Source organism: Bubalus kerabau, chromosome 15, assembly GCF_029407905.1.
Source record: "Bubalus kerabau isolate K-KA32 ecotype Philippines breed swamp buffalo chromosome 15, PCC_UOA_SB_1v2, whole genome shotgun sequence".
NCBI classification, from domain to species: Eukaryota; Metazoa; Chordata; class Mammalia; order Artiodactyla; family Bovidae; genus Bubalus; species Bubalus kerabau.
Window position 1 is genome coordinate 70399101 of NC_073638.1, and position 20770 is coordinate 70419870.

The 20770-nt window shown below is 36.1% G+C and overlaps 1 long non-coding RNA gene across 1 annotated transcript in view; it reads right to left on the minus strand.

Moving 5' to 3' along the window:
- Window positions 1-1813: 1813 nt before the first annotated feature.
- Window positions 1814-20770, minus strand: part of LOC129628517 (uncharacterized) — a 33079-nt gene continuing 14122 nt past the window's right edge. Inside the window, exon 3 of the long non-coding RNA XR_008702824.1 lies at window positions 1814-1981. This is a non-coding gene — a long non-coding RNA (uncharacterized LOC129628517). The remainder of the gene's footprint in view (window positions 1982-20770) is intronic.

Here is a 20770-nt window from a genome sequence, read left to right on the forward strand (position 1 = left end):
CGGCTGCAGTCACCATCTGCAGTGATTTTGGAGTCCAAAAAATAAGGTCTGACACTGTCTCCACTGTTTCCCCATCTATTTCCCATGAAGTGATGGGACCAGATGCCATGATCTTAGTTTTCTGAATGTTGAGCTATAAGCCAACTTTTTCATTCTCCTCTTTCACTTTCATCAGGAGATTTTGAGTTCCTCTTCACTTTCTGCCATAAATGTGGTGTCATCTGCACATCTGAGGTTATTGATATTTCTCCCGGCAATGTTGATTCCAGCTTGTGGTTCTTCCAGCCCAGTGTTTCCCATGATGCACTCTTCATCGAAGTTAAATAAGCAGGGTGACAATATGCAGCCTTGACATACTCCTTTTCCTATTTGGAACCAGTCTGTTGTTCCATGTCCAGTTCTAACTGTTGCTTCCTGACCTGCATACAGGTTTCTCAAGAGGCATGTCAGGTGGTCTGGTATTCCCTTCTCTCTCAGAATTTTCCACAGTTTATTGTGATCCACACAGTCAAAGGCTTTGGCATAGTCAATAAAGCAGAAATAGATGTTTTTCTGGAACTCTCTTGCTTTTTTGATGATCTAGCACATGTTGGCAATTTGATCTCTGATTCCTCTGCCTTTTCTAAAACCAGCTTGAACATCTGGAAGTTCACGGTTCACGTATTGCTGAAGCCTGGCTTGGAGAATTTTGAGCATTACTTTACTAGTGGGTGAGATGAGTGCAATTGTGCTGTAGTTTGAGCATTCTTTGGCATTGCCTTTCTTTGGAATTGGAATGAAAACTGCCCTTTTCCAGTCCTGTGGCCACTGCTGAGTTTTCCAAATTTGCTGGCATATTGAGTGCAGCGCTTTCACAGTATCATCTTTTAGGATTTGAAATAGCTCAACTGGAATTCCATCACCTTCACTAGCTTTGTTCGTAGTGATGCTTTCCAAGGCCCACTTGACTTCACATTCCAGGATGTCTGGCTCTAGGTGAGTGATCACACCATTGTGATTACCTTGATCGTGAAGATCTTTTTTGTACAGTTCTTCTGTGTATTCTTGCCACCTCTTCTTAATATCTTCTGCTTCTGCTTAGGTCCATACTATTTCTGTCCTTTATCGAGCCCATCTTTGCCTAAAATGTTTCTTTGGTATCTCTAATTTTCTTGAAGAGATCTCTAGTCTTTCCCATTCTGTTGTTTTCCTCTATTTCTTTGCATTGATCGATGAGGAAGGCTTTCTTATCTCTCCTTGCTATTCTTTGGAACTCTGCATTCAGAATCTTATATCTTTCCTTTTCTCCTTTGCTTTTCACTTCTCTTCTTTTCACAGCTATTTGTAACATGGGGTTGCAAAGAGTCGGACAAGACTGAGTGAGTGAACTGAACTGAATTATCATGAAAACTTTATCAATATTTAAGAATCCTATAACTAAGATACAGTGTAGCCAAAAAGTAATAGTCTATCTATCTATCTGTCTATCTGTTTATCTTCAGTTATTTTTAGAAAGAGAGCCATAAATTCCTCTTGTGTATTTCTGGACATTCCAGGTATCATCTTGTCTTTTTTTTATTTATTTAATATATAAATCATCTCAATTGCTTATCTCAATTCTTGTGGAAAGTGAAAATCTCTTGGCAACATTTCCAAAATTTCTAGAAGCTTATCTTTTCATGTTCATTTTTTTTGTCTTGTTGCAGTTTAAATTTCAACGACTAATACATAGTTATTGTCTTTCCGTCCTCTGTTAGAATACAGAGATGAATCCCATCTTCTTCTAGAAAATACATGTAAGCATACAACTTTATCAAGATTTAAGACAACAGAATTTAATAAGCAAATTTTTAAAACAATTGTACTAGTACATTGTTCAAGTCTCAAGTGGCAGGAAAGAAGTGTGTTAATACCTGGTATTCATTTATCTTCCTTCGTAGCTGTTCAGGATCTAGGATGTCTCATTCTCTGTCTCTTCTGTCTGCCCTTTCATTACCTCACACTGTAAAACATTTGAGGATTTTTGCCAATAAAAGACAATTTTTGATACTTGACACTTTTTCAGATAATGCAATTTATCTTTATTCCCTTATGTTAACAATTAATAATTTCTTCCAGAAATCCTTGGGTTTTCTAAATTTTGGATTAAACATTTTGTATATTTCAGCAATAAATTTTTTATAGCAGCAATCTTTCTATCAGTTAAAAATGAGCTCATAGGAGATAAAATAATAGCAAGTCTAATGCAGTCTTCCTTCACTTGTTCTTAAGTGGAACTTACATTCTTATGCAAGACATATAATGAATCTCTAAGACTTTTCTTCTATATATCTCAGCTAAGGAATAGAATGAGATCTAATCTGGAGTGACTTTCCTCATCTGTCCACTCTTAGGGTTTTCCAGGGTAAGTCACATTGTTAAGCTAACAAAGCAAAACTAAGTAAAATAAAACCATGTGTGCCACCAAGGTTTCATTATTTTAAAACTCACTGTAGCCTACTGGAAACTCTATCAACTCCAATCCAAAATACTGGCCCAACTCTATCTTTGAATGTGATCCTATTCTTTTAAACAATGAACCCTTATTGAAACTTATATTACATCCATAAAACTATAGTGAGTCTTCAGTTGAAGTATATTCTCCTTCATAGATGTTTGTGAACGATCAGTTCCAGGTTGAGAGAAATTATATTACTTTACTCTCTCTGTAGTTAAGCAGCTAAACTTTAGGTATACTTACAGAGTCAAGATCTCAGTTTCCATAATTCTGATGCTAGGAACTCAATCTGCTTTCATTTTTCTCTTTGAACATTGCAACTGAAAACTTTATTTCCTCTAAATAGCCTGTGAAGTATAATTCAGTCTTGTCAAGGAATACAGAGTACAATGTATAACCAAACAGGGAGTCTGGTGATTTTCATATGTTTTATTTCACTGATTCTAATGTTTTACCTACATGTGTGTGTGTGTGTGTGTGTGTGTATTTTAACTATATTTTAACATTTCAGAAATCAGGACAGATTACTTAATTCCTATTCCTCACTGTCTGTAAAGTAAGTACTAGTATTATTCTAATGTATTTATTTATTAATGTCAAAGTTTTATTGATAATCAGTACGATTCAGTAGCTCAGTCGTGTCTGGTTTTTTGCAATCCCATGAACCATAGCACGCCAGGCCTCCCTGTCCATCACCAACTCCCAGAGTCCACCCAAACCCATGTCCATTGAGTCTGTGATGCCATACAACCATCTCATCCTCTGTCATCCCCTTCTCCTCCTGCCCTCAATCTTTCCGAACATCAGGGTCTTCTCAAATGAGTCAGCTCTTCACATAAGGCGGCCAAAATCTTGGAGTTTCATCTTTAACATTAGTCTTTCCAATGAACACCCAGGACTGATTTCCTTTAGGATGGACCTGTTGGATCTCCTTGCTTTCCAAGGGACTCTCAAGAGTCTTCTCCAACATCACAGTTCAAAAGCATCAATTCTTCTGTGCTCAGCTTTATTTATAGTCCAACTCTCACATCCATACATGACTACTGGAAATACCATAGCTTTGACTAGATGGACTTTTGTTGACAAAGTAATGTCTCTGCTTTTTAATATGCTATCTAGTTTAGTCATAACTTTCCTTCCAAGGAGTAAGCGTCTTTTAATTTCATGGCTGCAGTCACCATCTGAAGTGATTTTGGAGCCCCCAAAAATAAAGTCTGACACTGTTTCCCCATCTATTTGCCATGAAGTGATGGGACCAGATGCCATGATCTTAGTTTTCTGAATGTTGAGCTTTAAGCCAACCTTTTCACTCTCCACTTTCACTTTCATCAAGAGGTTCTTTAGTTCCTCTTCACTTTCTGCCATAAGAGTGGTGTCATCTGCATATCTGAGGTTATCGATATTTCTCCCAGCAATCTTGATTCCAGCTTGTGCTTCTCCCAGCCCAGCGTTCCTCATAATGTACTCTACATACAAGTTAAATAAGCAGGGTGACAATATACAGCCTTGACGTACTCCTTTTCCTATTTGGAACCAGTCTGTTGTTCCATGTCCAGTTCTACTGTTGCTTCCTGACCAGCATATAGGTTTCTCAAGAGGCAAGTCAGGTGGTCTGGTAATCCCAATTATTGATAATCACTTGGAAAGAAACAAAGAATGGTTTTAATAAAGAATCTGCAAAGCTCAAAATTCTTATGAATTTATTTTTAGGTGCCCTTGAACTTAATAATGATCTAATTTTTATTTTTTGATCAAGAATATGACATTGAAAAAATACCCCCTTATAAGATTAGTTTAAAGCCTCCACTCAGGGACTTCCCTGGTTGTCAAGTGGTTAAGATTTTGTCTTCCAACGCAAGGGGTGCAGTTTGATATCTAATTTGTGGGCAAAAATTCCATATGCCTTGTGGCCAAAAAAAAAAAAAATCATACAACAGAAGAAATATTGTAACAAATTCAATAAAGATTTAAAAAATGATATTATACATGTTTCAATGCCATTCTAAAAAAAAGATTTTAAAAATGGTCCATTTTAAAAAAATCTTTGAAAAGTGTTAAAAAATAAAATGTAAAACCTCCACTTAGGATAGGATATGCTAACTAAAGTTCCTTCAGTAGGTGATAAACATAGGATAGTAATTTGCATTTCTGAAAACCTCAGATGGGGCCACACAATTTATATGGGTTTTACTTCAGTGTATTCTCCACTCTTACAATTGTACTGTTTAATCTTTAAGTTTTATAAGATTTTTGGCTTTCCCTAGGCTTTTTGTTTTCATGATTTTACTGACATTTAAGAAGATGAAAATTGTCATTGAAAGCTATCATTATACAAGAATCCAAGTGGACAATGAGGACTTTTTCCTGTTGGTGGGGAAATGCTTTTCTATCTGGTTAAATTATATACAATTTTTTTTTTTTACACAACCCAACTAAAAGGGAGGAAGGAGCACCTGGCCTGGTCAAGACATCTCAGTATCATTTGTAGATAAAGGCACAGCCAGATCTTTAACACCTAAGTCAGCTGGCCTAAGCTGTCACGGGCTCAGTGGAGCATTCCCTGTAACCCATGTGCCTTCCATTCCTAGGGTAGGATAGTTCAGGCTGATGAACATATGCTGAATGCCTCTCTAATGCTAGACATTGTGCCAGACATTTTAATATACATTTTGTTAAATTATCGAACATTCTATAAGGGTTATATACTATTGGTAGTCTAGTTTATAGATAAGGCAGCTGAGGCTGAAAGAGTTAAATAATTTGCAGAAACTCAAACAGCTCATAAGTGGGACTTTTACTCAGCCCTATGGACTGCTGGTCAGTTTAAGGACTGTTCTTTGCTTTCAATCAAAGTATAATGTTTCTTGTAAATGCAGCTAATTTCCCTTCCCTTATTGTGTTAGACGTCGACTCCTCTTTCTGTGTGACTGTGACCTGTCTAGGTGTATCTCAGAATTCTTAAGTCTCTTCAAGTATTGATAGTTTGCTTCATAAGCCCTACATTTTGAGAAATATGTATATCATTAATATCACCAAAGCACCAGAAATTAGTGCATATTCAATTTTCTTGTGTGTGTCTGAGTCATGTCTGACTCTTTACAACCCTTGGACTCTAGCCCACAAAGCTCCTCTTTCTATGGAATTTTCTAGGCAAGAATCCTGGAGTGAGTTGCTGTTTCCTCCTCCAGGGGATATTCCTGACCCAGAGATTGAACCTGTTTCTCCTGAATTGCAGGAAGATTCTTTTTGGCTGAGCTGTCCTACCCTTTCACCCTCAATCACCCTACCCTTCATTTTTTTTTCATGAATGGATCAATATACATACATTATTATAATTATTGTTATTATGACTACTATAATTATTATTAAGAGTGCTAATTTTGTTAGTTATTTAGATAAACTTTTAACACTGAAAGCAAGTACAGGAGGATACACAGTGAATTAAACCAATGATAATTTATATTGACTGAACAACTACTCTACCACAGGTGCTGTACTGAACACTCTTACTAATGTTTAAAACTTTTCAATAACCATGGAATATATACCATTGTCCCTATTGTACAGATGAGGAGATCAAGTATTAGAAAGGATAAGTAGCTTTCCTGAGGCAGTACTAATGAGTGGAAGAGCCAAGATTCTAAGCCACATGTAACTACAAAGCCTGAATCTTTATGTGCCTCTCTGAAAATAGAGATTGTATTTTATCCATAGGCCCTATTATACAGTAAGTTCTGAAGAGGTTTTTTTTTTTTAATAATAAACAAAAAACACCTGACTGTTCCATGAAATATTATTTATCAATAGATAAATTTAGTATAACTTCTGGATTTTAATTTGCTAACTAAAAAGTAATTAATTATTTTGGATAAATTCAAGTTATTTTCAGTTATAAAATGCTTGATTCTACTTCCTGCAGGGCATGTATCTCTACAACACAGAAGTAAATTCCTATAGTTATTGAAAAGACTACTTTCAGTGGGATCCTTTCAACAGGTTTACTTCTACTTTATTCTCATAATCACTTGTTGGAGTAGAGAGAGATTTAAATAGTAATACATTTGTATTTTTCCTTTTGAATTCACTTAATTTACTCTTCAAAATTTGTTGAAAGTCCATTTTTGAAGATCTCAAAAGATAGCATCTTATAAAAGTGTGATGTAGAGCAGCTTATTATGCTTTGAATGCCTGTCTTGTTCACATTTTTTTTTTTTCCACAGAAAAGTTGACCATATAGGCTTCTTATTGGCTTGGCTTGTTTGACTAATACTCGGTATTGGTCTCAAGGGCTAGTGATTTTTAGGTTGACCCATGGCCCACTGGTGACTAGATAGGAGAGCTATACTTGAGCAATATTGTATCAGTGACCAACTGAACCTATGTTACACCTCTTCCTCTCCTTCTTTCTCTCTCTCTCACTCTCTTTCAAAATCTTTTAAAAATATGCATATGATGGTGTAGATCATCAAAGGCTGTAGAAAATATATCTTCGGTGCCTCCTAAAACACTCTTGGGGTTGCAAAAAGCTGGACACGATTGAGTGACTGAACTGAACTGAAAACATTTTCTTCCTCTACACAAAGTGAAAATTTAAGTGAAGTAAATTTATGCAGATTTCACTTAGCATAAAAGGGTTGACTATGTAACTCATTTCCCAACCTTTTACATAGATTACCTTAATTTCTTTCAGCCATCTTTATTTTCTCCCTATTACTCTCAGCTTGGTTCTTTTTCTTCCAGATCCCAAACACAGCAGGAAGCTTAAGTTTTAAATATCTATTTCTAACTGGTAAAGAAGGCAGAATTCTTTGTAGGCAACAACTCTGCAACCAGTGCTCAATTGGGAAGTATTTATATAAAAGTCCTTAGTAAGGAAGTCATTTATGTAACAGGTCAATAAGTGTGTGTTCACCTCTGACCAAAACCCAGTATGTGATTCAACCATCCAAATGAAGAATTTCAGAAACATATCTGTATTTGTGTGAATAATCAGAACGTGTAAATAAATATCAATACATGCTGCTTAACATCCATAAAATTTAATAGTTTAACTTGTACATTTTCCAAGAAATTCAGTTTTTATTTTGATTTAAATTATCAGTTTTAATTCTCTGGGTGGTTAGAAACAGTACTTTAGTTAGTCTTCCAATCCTATTGCATATTTTGTCATGTATCTTGATGGAGTACATGTATTTAAGTGTATGTATGAAAGAGAAAGTGTGTGTGAGAGTGTGTATGTGAAAAGTTTTCAGCCGTAAATATTTATTTTTCATTTATTAGGGGCCCTATAACTGTACTGAAATGCTTTTGTTAACATGCAGACCTTTGATACTCAAAGTGTGGTTCTTGAACCAGCAGCTTTGGCTTCATAAAGAACTTATTAGAAATGTTGAATTTTGATGTTTAAACCAAATGTATTGAATGAGAATCTGCATTAACTTGATCCTCAGCAGGTGATTTGTGTGCACGGTGCATTTTAAGAAGTACTGCTGAGGAGCATTACTCCTATAACTCTGTCCTGGGTGATACTCATTGTTTTCATCATTGTCTTTCTCTTCATTTTGAACAACATCATAATATATTTTCTTACCTCTGTTTCCTTTAGATTGTGATGTTTAAGTTTTCAGTGATCCCTTTATTCCTTATTTATCTTGTTTTCATTATCACTGTCACAAATAGTATTTTTCTTGGGCACTTTACCTTACCACATGGGATTTCAGATTTTGAATACCCTGTATTATGGTTATCAAATGTTTTGGTTAATTTCATCACTAATCATGAAATGGAGCAGGACTTGTAGTCCTTCCCCACCATGTTCTCAGCCTGACTTTTGACTTTAGCCAAAGAATAAGTTTAATAAGTGAGAAATGTAGAAACAAATAAATGCAAACCAACAAGGCTAAATAATAATGGTTCAGTCATTAAGTGAAGTCAAGGAACCTTGGTTTCTCCTCAAGGGCTAGTGGCTCAGTTGGTAAAGAATCTGTCTGCATTGTGGGAGACCTGGGTTCAGTCCCTGGGTTGGAAAGGTCCCCTGGAGAAGGGAAAGGCTACCCACTCTAGTATTCTTAATACTTAAAAAGTATTAAGTGACTTTCACTTTTACTTTCTTTCAAAGGCTATAGATAATATTTTGAGCCATATCCTGTGAGCTGTCTTAAAGGTACAAAACTTCCACCAGGTGGAAAAAGTTAACTATATGATGACCAGGCTGTAGCCATGATCTAAGCTGCCACAATTCCGAAAATTAACCTCAATTATATGGGAATAAAAAAATCCAGGAACTGAAAATTAATTCTGCTTAAAACAGTCAAGATGACCCTGATTAGACCACCCTATGACCAATTCCAAGATGACTGTCAGAGCTATGTGTAGCCCCCTTCCTCTGCTTATAAAATACTCTGCTCACTGATTGTCAGTACAGGGAGTCAGCCCTTGGACAGGAGTTCCCCACTCTCCTCTCCCCAGCTGTTTACCCAAAATAAAACAAACTTCCCTTTCCACTAATCTTGCATCTTTATTAGATTTTGAGCAGGGAGCACCAAGACCCCCACTTTAGGTGGCAATCATAAGTTTCATCTTGATCCCATTGATTCAGATATTTATACATTTAAAACTCATTTGATACTGTATATCTTAGGACAGGCTGTTTATTTATGAGTCTAAACTTTTTAATTAATTCCATTAGAAGATTGTCCCTCTCTGACATGAAACAAATGAATATCCTATTTGTATATATTGATATTTCTATTTTTTAACATTCTATTTCCTGGAACATGGTGGAAGAAGAGTCTTGGGATTCAAGTCCTCTTCTTCTCCTTTCAAGCTAAATAGTCCTTGGCAAATAATTTCCCTTAATGCAATATCTTCAAAACTGGTATAGGAATAGGTTTTGTAATGAAGGAGAAATGAATTCTCTAAAGCATCTAAAAAAGCATTTTGGACACCACTGGCTCTCAAATATGGCAAAGTCTTTTCTTTATCCCACATAGATACAGAAAAGAAATAAAATGTCTGTGTTTCTCACATTGCTGTCTCATCCTGAACTGCTACCTCCTTGGCAAACCAAACTTTTGAAACTTCAGCTCTTCCTGGATGCCATGTCCGGATCACATATTGCTCTTCATGACCTGGGGATTCCTTGAGCCACTGAGATTGTCCCCTGGATTTCTTGACTTCTGAAAGCTAGCAGTGATATGAGGCATGAAAGAAACTTCTGCTCAGACACTTAATGAAAATAAGGTAATACAACCATGAGCAATCTGCTTAAAAATATATGAGAAATGAACCTATATTTGCATTTCTGTTCTTAGACTATCTCATCAGTGTCTATAAGACTCTAAAGTGTGGAGAATTTGTTTTTTGAGGGAGGAATAAGTATCCTCAAAGAACAATGCATACCAAGAAATTTTTGAGATATATAATGCCAGTGAGATTATTCATCTATTTTATCATTACAAATTTTAATAATCACTTGGTAAATAATGTTTTAGATCCTGTATATACAAGGATGATAAAATTTTATCTCCTCATAGAACTTAAATCCATGTGAGAAAAAAATAATTAACAAATTAAAAGACAAAAGCCATAACTTTAGAGATGTTAAAAATTATGAGGAAAATACTATAAGGTAATGTGATAGAATTTATACAAAAATTATCCCAATTCTCTAGCTCTCCTTATATCAATGCTCTTTGCTACATGGCCTGGTAGTTACTCCCATTAATAAGCGTGGTCTTTTTTTGTCACCTCTGGACTCTGGGTTGGCTTTGTGATTTGGGGATTATGATGGAAATGACAGTGTGCCATTTCTGTGAATGAGTCTCAGAACCTAGCATGTGCTTCCACTGGCTCTTTTAAAGTAAGGCTGGACTAACCTGCTGGATAATGAGGAATTTATGACCCTGACACTGGCATTAACCCATGCATCAGTCAGTGAACCACCAGATATGTAAGTAAAGTCATCATAGAACAGCCAATCCCATAGCCAATTCACCAGTTGATGCAGGAAGGAACCTAGCTGACATCAGCCGAACCTACCTGGCCTTAAAGAGTAGATTTACTCATGCTCAAATCCATAGACTTAGCCATAGACTCGGGGGAAATAATTCATAATTACTTGTTTAACATTCTAAATTTTAAAGTGGTCTATCACACATCAATAGGTAACTGATACAGGTGGAAATGACTGGGAGAAAGTCTGGATGTTAGATACAATGAAGAAGGGACATCAAAGAGACTTTTTTTGAACTGAGGGGAGGAAAAATGATAAAATGTTAGCAATGCAGGCATTTGGGATCTATCTAGGTAGGAGCTATAAAAAGCACTAAGGCACTAAGGAAGCACTAGAGAAAGTTTGTCAGAACAAGGGAAAATCAGGGTGACTTTAAGAAAATAATCAAGAAGATTAATTAAAAACATCACTGGTAAGATAAGCAGATGCCTCATTAGGCAAATTACTTTGGCATTGAGTGGCTGGATTAGGGAGGGTTTGTATGCAGTATTCAGTTATGTCCAACTCTTTCTGACTGCATGGACAGTAGCCCGCCAGGTTCCCCTTTGCCTAGGATTTTCCGGGCAAAATGGTGGAGTGGGTTGCCATTTCCTACTCCAGGGGATCTTCCTGACCCAGGGACTGACCTGTGGCTCTTGTACTTCCTTTATTGGTAGGCGGTTCTTTACAATTGTGCCACCTGGGAAGCCCCAGTGAAGGTTTCAGTTCAGTTCAGTTCAGTCGATACGTCCTGTCCGACTGTTTGCAACCCCATGAACTGCAACACATCAGGCCTCCCTGTCCATCACCAACTCCCAGAGTTTAACCAAACTCATGTCCACTGAGTCGGTGATGCCATCAGCCATTCTCATCGTCTGTTGTCCCCTTCTACTCGTGCCGTAAATCTTTCCCAACATCAGTGTCTTTTCAAATGAGTCAGCTCTACGCATTAGGTGGCCAATGTATTGGAGTGTCAGCTTCAGCATCAGTCCTTCCAATGAACATTCAGGACTGATCTCCTTTAGAATAGACTAGTTGGATCTCCTTGCAGTCCAAGGAATTCTCAAGAGTCTTCTCCAACACCACAGTTGAAAAGCATCTGTTCTTCAGTGCTCAGCTTTCTTTATAGTCCAACACTCACATCCATACTTGACTACTGGAAATACCATAGCCATGACAAGATGGACCTTTGTTGGCAAAGTAATGTCTCTGCCTTTTAATATGCTGTCCAGGTTGGTCATAACTTTTCTTCGAAGGAGTAAGCATCTTTTAAATTTCATGGCCGCAGTCACCCTTTGCAGTGATTTTGGAACCCCCTAAAATAAAATTTGACCCTGTTTCCACTGTTTCCCCATCTATTTTCCATGAAGTGATAAGACCGGATGCCATGATTTTAGTTTTCTGAATGTTGAGCTTTAAGCCAACTTTTTCACACTCCCCTTGAACTGTCATCAGTAGGATTTTTAGTTCTTCTTCACTTTCTGCCATAAGGGTGGTGTCACCTACATATCTGAGGTTATTGATATTTCTCCCAGCAATCTTGATTCCAGCTTGTGTTTCCTACAGCCCAGCTTTTCTCATGATGTGAGATATATACACTGCATATAAATTAAATAAGCAGGGTGACAATATAAAGCCTTGACGTGCTCCTTTTCCTATTTAGAACCAGTCTATTGTTCCATGTCCACTTCTAACTGTTGCTTCCTGACCTTCATATAGGTTTCTCAAGGGGCAGGTCAGGTGGTGTGGTATTCCCATCTCTTTCAGAATTTTCCACAGTTTATTGTGATCCACACAGTCAAAGGCTCTGGCATAGTCAATAAAGCAGAAACAGATATTTTTCTGAAACTCTCGCTTTTTTGATGATACAGCAGATGTTGGCAATTTGATCTCTGATTCCTCTGCCTTTTCTAAAACCAGCTTGAACATCAGTAAGTTCACAGTTCACGTATTGCTTAAGCCTGGCTTGGAGATTTTTGAGTACTATTTTACTAGCGTGTGAGATGAGTGCAATTGTATGGTAGTTTGAGCATTCTTTGGCATTGCCTTTCTTTGGGATTGGAATGAAAACTGACCTTTTCCAGCCCTGTGGCCACTGCTGAGTTTTCCAAATTTGCTGACATATTGAGTACAGCACTTTCACAGCATCATCTTTCAGGATTTGGAATAGCTCAACTGGATTCCATCACCTCCACTAACTTTGTTCATAGTGGTGCTTCCTAACACCCACTTGACTTCACATTCCAGGATGTCTGGCTCCAGGTGAGTGATCATACCATCGTGATTATGTGGGTTGTGAAGATATTTTTTGTACAGTTCCTCTGTGTATTTTTGCCAACTCTTCTTAATGTCTTCTGCTTCTGTTAGGTCCCTACCATTTCTGTCCTTTATTGAGCCCATCTTTGTATGAAATGTTCCCTTGGTATCTCTAATTTTCTTGAAGAAATCTCTAGTCTTTCCCATTCTGCTGTTTTCCTCTATTTCTTTGCACTGATTACTGAGGAAGGCTTCCTTATCTCTCCTTGCTTTTCTTTGGAACTCTGCATTCAGATGGATATATCTTTCCTTTTCTCCTTTGCTTTTGGCTTCCTTTCTTTTCACAGCTATTTGTACAGCCTCCTCAGACACCCATTTTGCTTTTTTGCATTTCTTTTCCATGGGGATAGTCTTGATCCCTGTCTCCTGTACAATGTCACGAACCTCTGTCCATAGTTCATCAGACACTCTGTTTATCAGATCTAGTCCCTTAAATCTATTTCTCACTTCCACTGTGTAATCGTAAATGATTTGATTTCAGTCATACCTGAATGGTCTAGTGGTTTTCCCTACTTTCTTCAATTTCAGTCTGAAATTGGCAATAAGGAGCTCATGATCTGAGCCACAGTCAGCTCCTGGTCTTGTTTTTGCTGACTGTATAGAGCTTATCCATCTTTGGCTGCAAAGAATATAATCATTCTGATTTCAGTATTGACCATCTGGTGATGTCCATTTATGGAATATCCCCTTGTGCTTCTTAGAGTTTAAGAGATGTAAATTAAGGAGAATTCATATATCTTTGAGACCAAATCATCTTCTTGGAATTAATGACAGCTACGTGTTAATCTGACTTAGCTATTGCAAATCCATCAATAAGATGGCAAGACTATTCCTTAGCCATATTACAGAGTCATAAAACTTCAGCATCACATTTAATTCTAGAGATAAAAGTCTCTATGGAATTATAATCTTTTGATTAAAAATACAGCAATTTCTAGAAGCATGCTCTGCACGGCTCCTTTTCCTCGACTTAAAGTTTGGCATCATTAAAATGCTCTGCATGATGTGATTATGGCTGGTGATGCAGTTGTTATGAGATGTGCCAGGCAGCCCCCACTGAGAGCTGCACCGTCCTATTTCAGGAGGTTGCTTCTCTTTCAGCACCCTCTGTCTAAACTCAGCTACCTAGATATTAATCCTCAGCTATTAGAAAAGAATAATTAATGCTTTCCAAGTTTGTCATATGACCTGAAATCATACAACCTGCCTGGCTGAAAGGCTGTACTTAACCAATGTATTTTCATAGGAAAGCTTTACAGAGTCACAGCTGAGGAGTCTGACTAAGACACCAATGTGGAATGACTACAAAGTAATATGCCTGCCTTATGGTAATGCCTTGTGTTATGGTCACGGTACAAACTCAGAGATGGAATGAGCTGATAAACTACAGAAATGAAAATCCTACCTTCTAAGGACTATTTGTATAGCTTGACATGTGAAGATTTCTGGCCCATAGTTCACCGAGATACTCATTAGATCTCTCCTAGGAGTTGTACACCAGTGAAAATAACTTTTTTTAAAAAAAGTTCTGTCTTTTCAAAAATCTAGTCGAGGAGATGCAAAATAACAAGTAATTTTTTAAAAGCGTGCTAAGTACCATCATTGAATTATAGGTGCAATTTGTTACCAGTCTAAAGAAAAAAAAAAGAAAATTATTTGCCCCATCTTTAAAATACAACAAAATACAGGTCAATTTAAAAACTATATTAGATACTTTTAATTTAAAGTATTATATTACCACATAATACTTCTGAATTTTGTTAGTATAATAAGAATACTAGACATATTTACTCTGTGGATTTATCAAGTGGCTATCAACTCTACTACTGGTTTTTAAGATAGAGTGTTTCATCTTTAATCAGTGATACAGAAAATCTGTTCTTCCAATGTTAGACAGAATTTAATCTCTAATTATGTACTCCTCAGTTTTTATCAAATGCCCAGCTGAGAAAAATGATAATTAAGATAGTTTAAGAGACTTGAAATATATGCTTTAATATAAATGGCCAACAGTCTTTGACTTATAATGTAATTGGCTTCTACAAGATATCATTCATTACTGTGATGCCTCTGAATAATAATCATCATATCTCTTTGAGAAAGTATGGATCTCATGAATTTTTCAGAGATTGAATTATTAAGCATTAACAAATAAGTTGTCAACAGCTGAGCCATGCAGTGCTTGGGAAAATGTAGTTTTCATTTGTTAAAGCTTAATTTTTTGTCATATATTTCCAAGTAAATATATTTAGTGTCTATCTAAAAGATCTTTTCTAGTAAAGTTAGTTTCAGAAAGAAATACACAAATTTTCCACTTGCCTTGCACACTACATACAAAGCCACAGAAGGACAAGAAATAGCATTACTTCTGCATTGAAATACAATTTCATATAATAGAAATGCAAATGACTTAAAGCTAGTGTGTTAAAATGGTAGTTCTCAAAATGTAGCCTAAGATCCATGCCATTAGTGTCACTCTGGAACTGTTAAAAATCCACAGTTTCAGCCTCCATTCACTAAATCTGTAACTCTTGGAGTGGAGCCTTACTCTATTTAAGTTTACAACTCCCCTCACCCACCACCAAAGTAATTAACATGCACAGGAAAGTTTGACAACACTCTGCAAAGTCAACAATGTTGACTCAGCTGAAGAGCAGTAATTCATGTTGACATTTTATGAGAAAAGAAATTAACAACAGAAAGAAAACAGTAAGAGACATAATCCGTCTCAATTTCAGGAAGATACCCTTTCAAATTACAGTCACATCAGCAACCTAGGGAAATAATATAATTACTCCACAGAAGTTACATGAATAGATCTGCTTTCAAGAACGTACATAGAATCTACCCAAATTCCTTACCCATATTCTTCTCTTCTTTGGAGATGCAGGATAATAATTAAGTGCCTAAAATAAATATACACCACCAACTCTATAGTAAAATCTTGGACTAGCTAAATTTTAGAATTGACTTATGTTCTAGATATTACATCTATCTTAGAATTTTGCTCTCAGTGCCAGAACCTTATTCCCCTTTACTTTCTGTTTTGTTCCTTGAATTAAAATCTTATCTTTCCCTGAGAGATTTTTGTACCTCATGCTTAATGTTGTGCCTTGAAAGAGACTGGATTTCTCCAGCTTCTGAAGATGTTCCTACCTGTAGCATACTTCCTTGCTCTGACTTATTTATATCTATTAACACCCATTTCTGAAGTGGCCATTTTTTAAATCTTCTGAGCTATCATTTTCTTAGCTATAGGAAAATAATTATGGCCTCTGTCCCCTTGACTGTCCTGATTTAAAATCCAATGAGCAACATTACTAAGCAATTTTTGTCCATGATCACAAGGCCAATGACAACAGTAAGAACAAAAATAATAATGACTTTTGTCATACTAAAACTCTGTCAGTCCAAAGTATATTTCTGGATTTGTTTAACTAGGATAAATTTCTGTCCTCGTGGAATAAATTGAATGTTTGTTCTCCCCAAAATTTATATTTTGAAATGCAATCACCAGTGTGATGGTATTTGGAGGTATGGCCTTGGGAAGCCCAGTATTTCATGAAAATGGAGCCCTCATATAGGGGATCAGTGCCTTTATAAAGGAACATTGGGGACTCTCTTGCCCTTTCTGCCATGTGAAGACACAATAAGAAGACAGTCATTTTTGACCCAGAAAAGATGCACTCCCTGGACACTGAATCTGCTGGCACTTTGATCTTGGATTTCCTAGACTCCAGGACCATGAGAAATAAATGTTGATTATTTAAGCCACCCAGCCTCTGATATTTTTGTCATAGTAGCCTGAATGGATGCCTCCTAGTAAGTCTTCTAGCTCTTTTTTCTCCTAAGGTTTACTTCTTGATGTAAAGAAGTCTCACACCCAGCACTGGATAGTCATGACAAACTGGAAAACAAAACAGATTGAAACAGGAAAAGTGAAGGTAGTAGCCTTTTGAATTACAAAGAGACAAAGAAAGAAAGAATGAGAAGAGAAGAAAGAAGGAAAGAAAGAAGAAGGAAAAGAGTTTAAAAAGAGATAAGGAAAATCATGCCAAATATGGGAATTGAGAGAAACTGGAAGAAAGAGAAGTCACACTGGCTACAAAATAAGTGAGTAAATTATAAGATGCAAATTCTAGAACAGAATTTATATTACTGAATTAAATAAAGCTCCTTATTGTGTTTTGTATTAAATATTACTCAGCAAAATATTAAATTTGTATACTCCCATAAATTAATCCTTAAAAAATTTAAAGGATTCTGTTTTCTCTGTAGAGTCATCTTCCTTCTTTTGCTCACAGGTTCTAGGATGAGGCAAATGTAACCAAAGCAAGATAAGTTAGGAAAACCAAGACCTATTACATCAACTCCAGTCATTAATGGGAAGATAGCTCTCTCTCAACTTTAAATGATTAAAACTAAAATAAAGCAAGAGTCTATTCAGCCCAACACCCTTTTGATTATCTATTTTCTTTGGATAAGATTAAAATAAATGCCTAATTGCCCCACCCACACCTTTTCTTATAATTCCTTGCATGGATGAATGATTAGATTGGAAGAAATCTTAAATTTATGCCTAAGGATATAGGATATTTCTTAATTCAGCTATTACTTCTACTATAGAAATGGAAACTCACTCCAGTATTCTTGTTTGGAAAATCCCGTAGAAAGAGGAGCCTGGTGGACAAGTGTCCATGGGATCCCAAAGAGTCAGACACAACTGAACATACACACATGTAATATATTCCTCACTATCATTTCCTTATTAAAAATATAATAATAATAACTGTGAGAGAATAAGTAGGAAAGATTTAGTGAGCTCATTTGAATAGAAATCCTTTTTTAGACTTTAAGGTAGTATAATAAAAATAATTTAGTCTTATTGATAATAATACTAATAATTGTATGTCTTATAGGCAGCAACCAAATCCTGTCAAACTTATTTTCTGCTGACACTTCTATGTTAAACCTTTATAAAATCAATATGACACAGTTATAAGCATTAAAAAAACATGGCTTTATACCCAGAAAAATGAAAAGAGGAACACAATTTCACCTAAAATATAAAGTTCAAAATGGTGATTTGAAGCAAAAACTGTGAATGTTTTATTTCCAAAAGATCAGAAAAAGAAACAGTCATGGAAGAGATTTTGGTAAGACATATAAGATAATCTACTGATCACCACTAGTGAAAAAAGCTTAATTCACATATAAGTCAAAGTTATGCAGCTTATCTCTTTAAAATATTTAAAAGGAGAATAGAATCTCTTCCAGATGGCTTAGAATTTTACCTGCCTAAGAGCAGGAGGAGGGAAATTAACTTGTATAACATCTTCTAGCTTCACAATTCAAAGATGAAGATGATATTATCAATATAGTCAAAAGAATTGCCTCAAAAGATAGAATTGAGTCATGTATCTAGAGCCATGGTTTAGCAAAATCCAACTGGTCATAGACCTCTATCTGTGACAGCCATGGCTACAGCCACGAGCTGTGATGTTTTAAACAAAGAACCATGGGTAGACTGGTAGAAGTTAGGAGAGAAAAAAATTATGCCTAGGAGAAAAGCATTCTTTTAAATAAGATCATCTGCTCAGAAATGGAAAATGCTCAACAATATTGGCAAAGTAAATTGCCTTTATCTAAATGTTTTAAACTTCTGCTTGTTGTACATGAAAAAGAGCAAAATATATACTACTTCATGTTTAAAATAACACTAAAAGAATTTTTTTTAAAGGAACAGAAAATCACATAATATCCCAGCCAACAATATTTAATTATCCCATTATAAGGACTCCATGCATCACCTACCAGATATTTAGAAACCAAGAAGCCATGGAGTCCTCTCTTTCGCAAGAATAGGATATCTAACACTCTATGTTATACTTCTTGGTGCTTTTCTCTGAGTGTTTAAACCTTGTTGTTAGTGACAGAGGATCTAAATTATTTCCTGGAAACTTCCTCAAGAATCAATACAACTCTATGTTAAATCATAGTATGGCTCCAAGCATTTCAATAAATGGGTATTGATATATTCTTACCAACTCCACTAGAACAGCACATATCAGATCCACCTTATTCTCTACAACCAAGCAACAGTCCAAGTGAAGACAAATGGCAAATGCAAGCAGTATATAAAATTAGGCCACATAGCTTGTCCTCAAACCCAGTTTCCTGAGAAGAGTTATTAACATCTTTATTTTCATGAAATGATACAATTTGAAAATGCTTATATAAAAAATGGATTCAGATCTTTTAATTTTCTGTATAAATTGAATTATTCAAATATATTCTTCAACATATTGAAGAATACATATCTGGCCCATGAATTCAAGTGAAAGGTATTTTCCAAGGTGATATTCTGAATGCCTTGAAATAGATTCTAAAAAAATTAATCTGGTATCTAAATACATGTGATCCCATTAAATTATCCATGAGGATTAACATAGTGATGTGTTATGCATGATAGAGAAAATACTTTTCCATTAACCAAGTAGCATTTTAGTCATCAACTTCAACAAACTAAATGCAAGCAAAAAGGGAACTAAAATTTATAAACACACCAGAAATCTAACTTTATTTTGTTTCTCTCTGTATCAAGTTTGTGTAAATATTAGGTCTTACTTTCTATATAATTTTGCAACTGAAAGTGACATAAAGGGCTTGAAGTCTTCATGGGAGGGAAACAGTCCCTTAAATTATTGCTTCATTTTACTTTTCTGTCTAATTGTTCTCAATGATTTAGTCAAGTACAGTCTCAATAGCATTCATAATGTGCATTAGACATGGTTTCTGACTTCAAGGCATTTATGATGTACCAGAAAAGAGAAAATGTAATCAACATAATACATACAGTAAAACTTAGTGTAAGGGTGATTTAGTGACTATGTGCTGTTAATTTACTTAGTACTTTTTAAAACAAATTGTAAGTATATATACATATGTATCAATTAAAACTTTGTATTTTAAGTGACAGAAAAGCTAATGCAAATGATCCTGAAGAAAAAGGAACAATCTTTGGTGCAAGTGGTTGCCGGGGTCCAGCCCCGGCTGATCCAGGGTATTTGAAGTGGGGACGGCGTCGGTGACCTATTTAATTATTTATTCATCAAAGATATAAAGAGTAATAGAATGAGGATAGCTCAGTAGGAAAATTCAGTGGAGAAAAGAGGCTGAGTAGCTTGGTTTACGCGGGGGACCAATAAAACTTCAAGACAATAAAACTTCAAGACAAGAAGTTTGCACCACTTATGTAGGCCACAGGCGTCCTTCCGTTCTCTCGAAGGAGAGGAGACACTGAGGCCTCCCTGGTCAGATCTTAGAAGCCCAGGCAAAATTAGTAAGCTTGGTGGGTTCCGCCCTCCAGATGGAGACTCAACCAGAGTGAGAGAGAGAGAGAGACATGGGGAGACCAGTCTTTCGAGGAACTGATCCCAATTCTTTATTTTCCATGGTCTACTTTTATACACTGAGATGTTATGCAAAGGTCATGCGGGGTCAGCAGTCCTGACTTTTATCAAAGTCAGGTGCTTCATACAAATGTATACAGAGGTCTTAGGGGTGTTACATCATCTTCTGGCCAGGGGGGCCTGCTGACAATTTATGACCCTCTCCTTGTGACAGCGGTCAGTCAACCAGGACACTTATTTCTCCAGGGGTGATTATTCTTAAACAGACGCCACCCAAATAAAGTTACATTCCTATAGGGTGAGGGTATAGTGGGTTTTAGTTAAGGAAAGAATTTACTTAGCCTAAGGTCTAACGTGATTTATATCAAAGGTTAATACTTATTTCTCTTATATATTCATTAATGTGTGTAAGGGCAGGGGATATGGAGACTTAGCAACAAACATTGGCTCAACAAATGAAAAAACCCTTCACCAATACAATTTCTAATCAGCCCATTATACTTATACTAATAGCTTTCTAACTTTTCTAAGGAACCTGTTTTTAGAAGGTTTAAAGCCTCTCGTGCCTCTCAC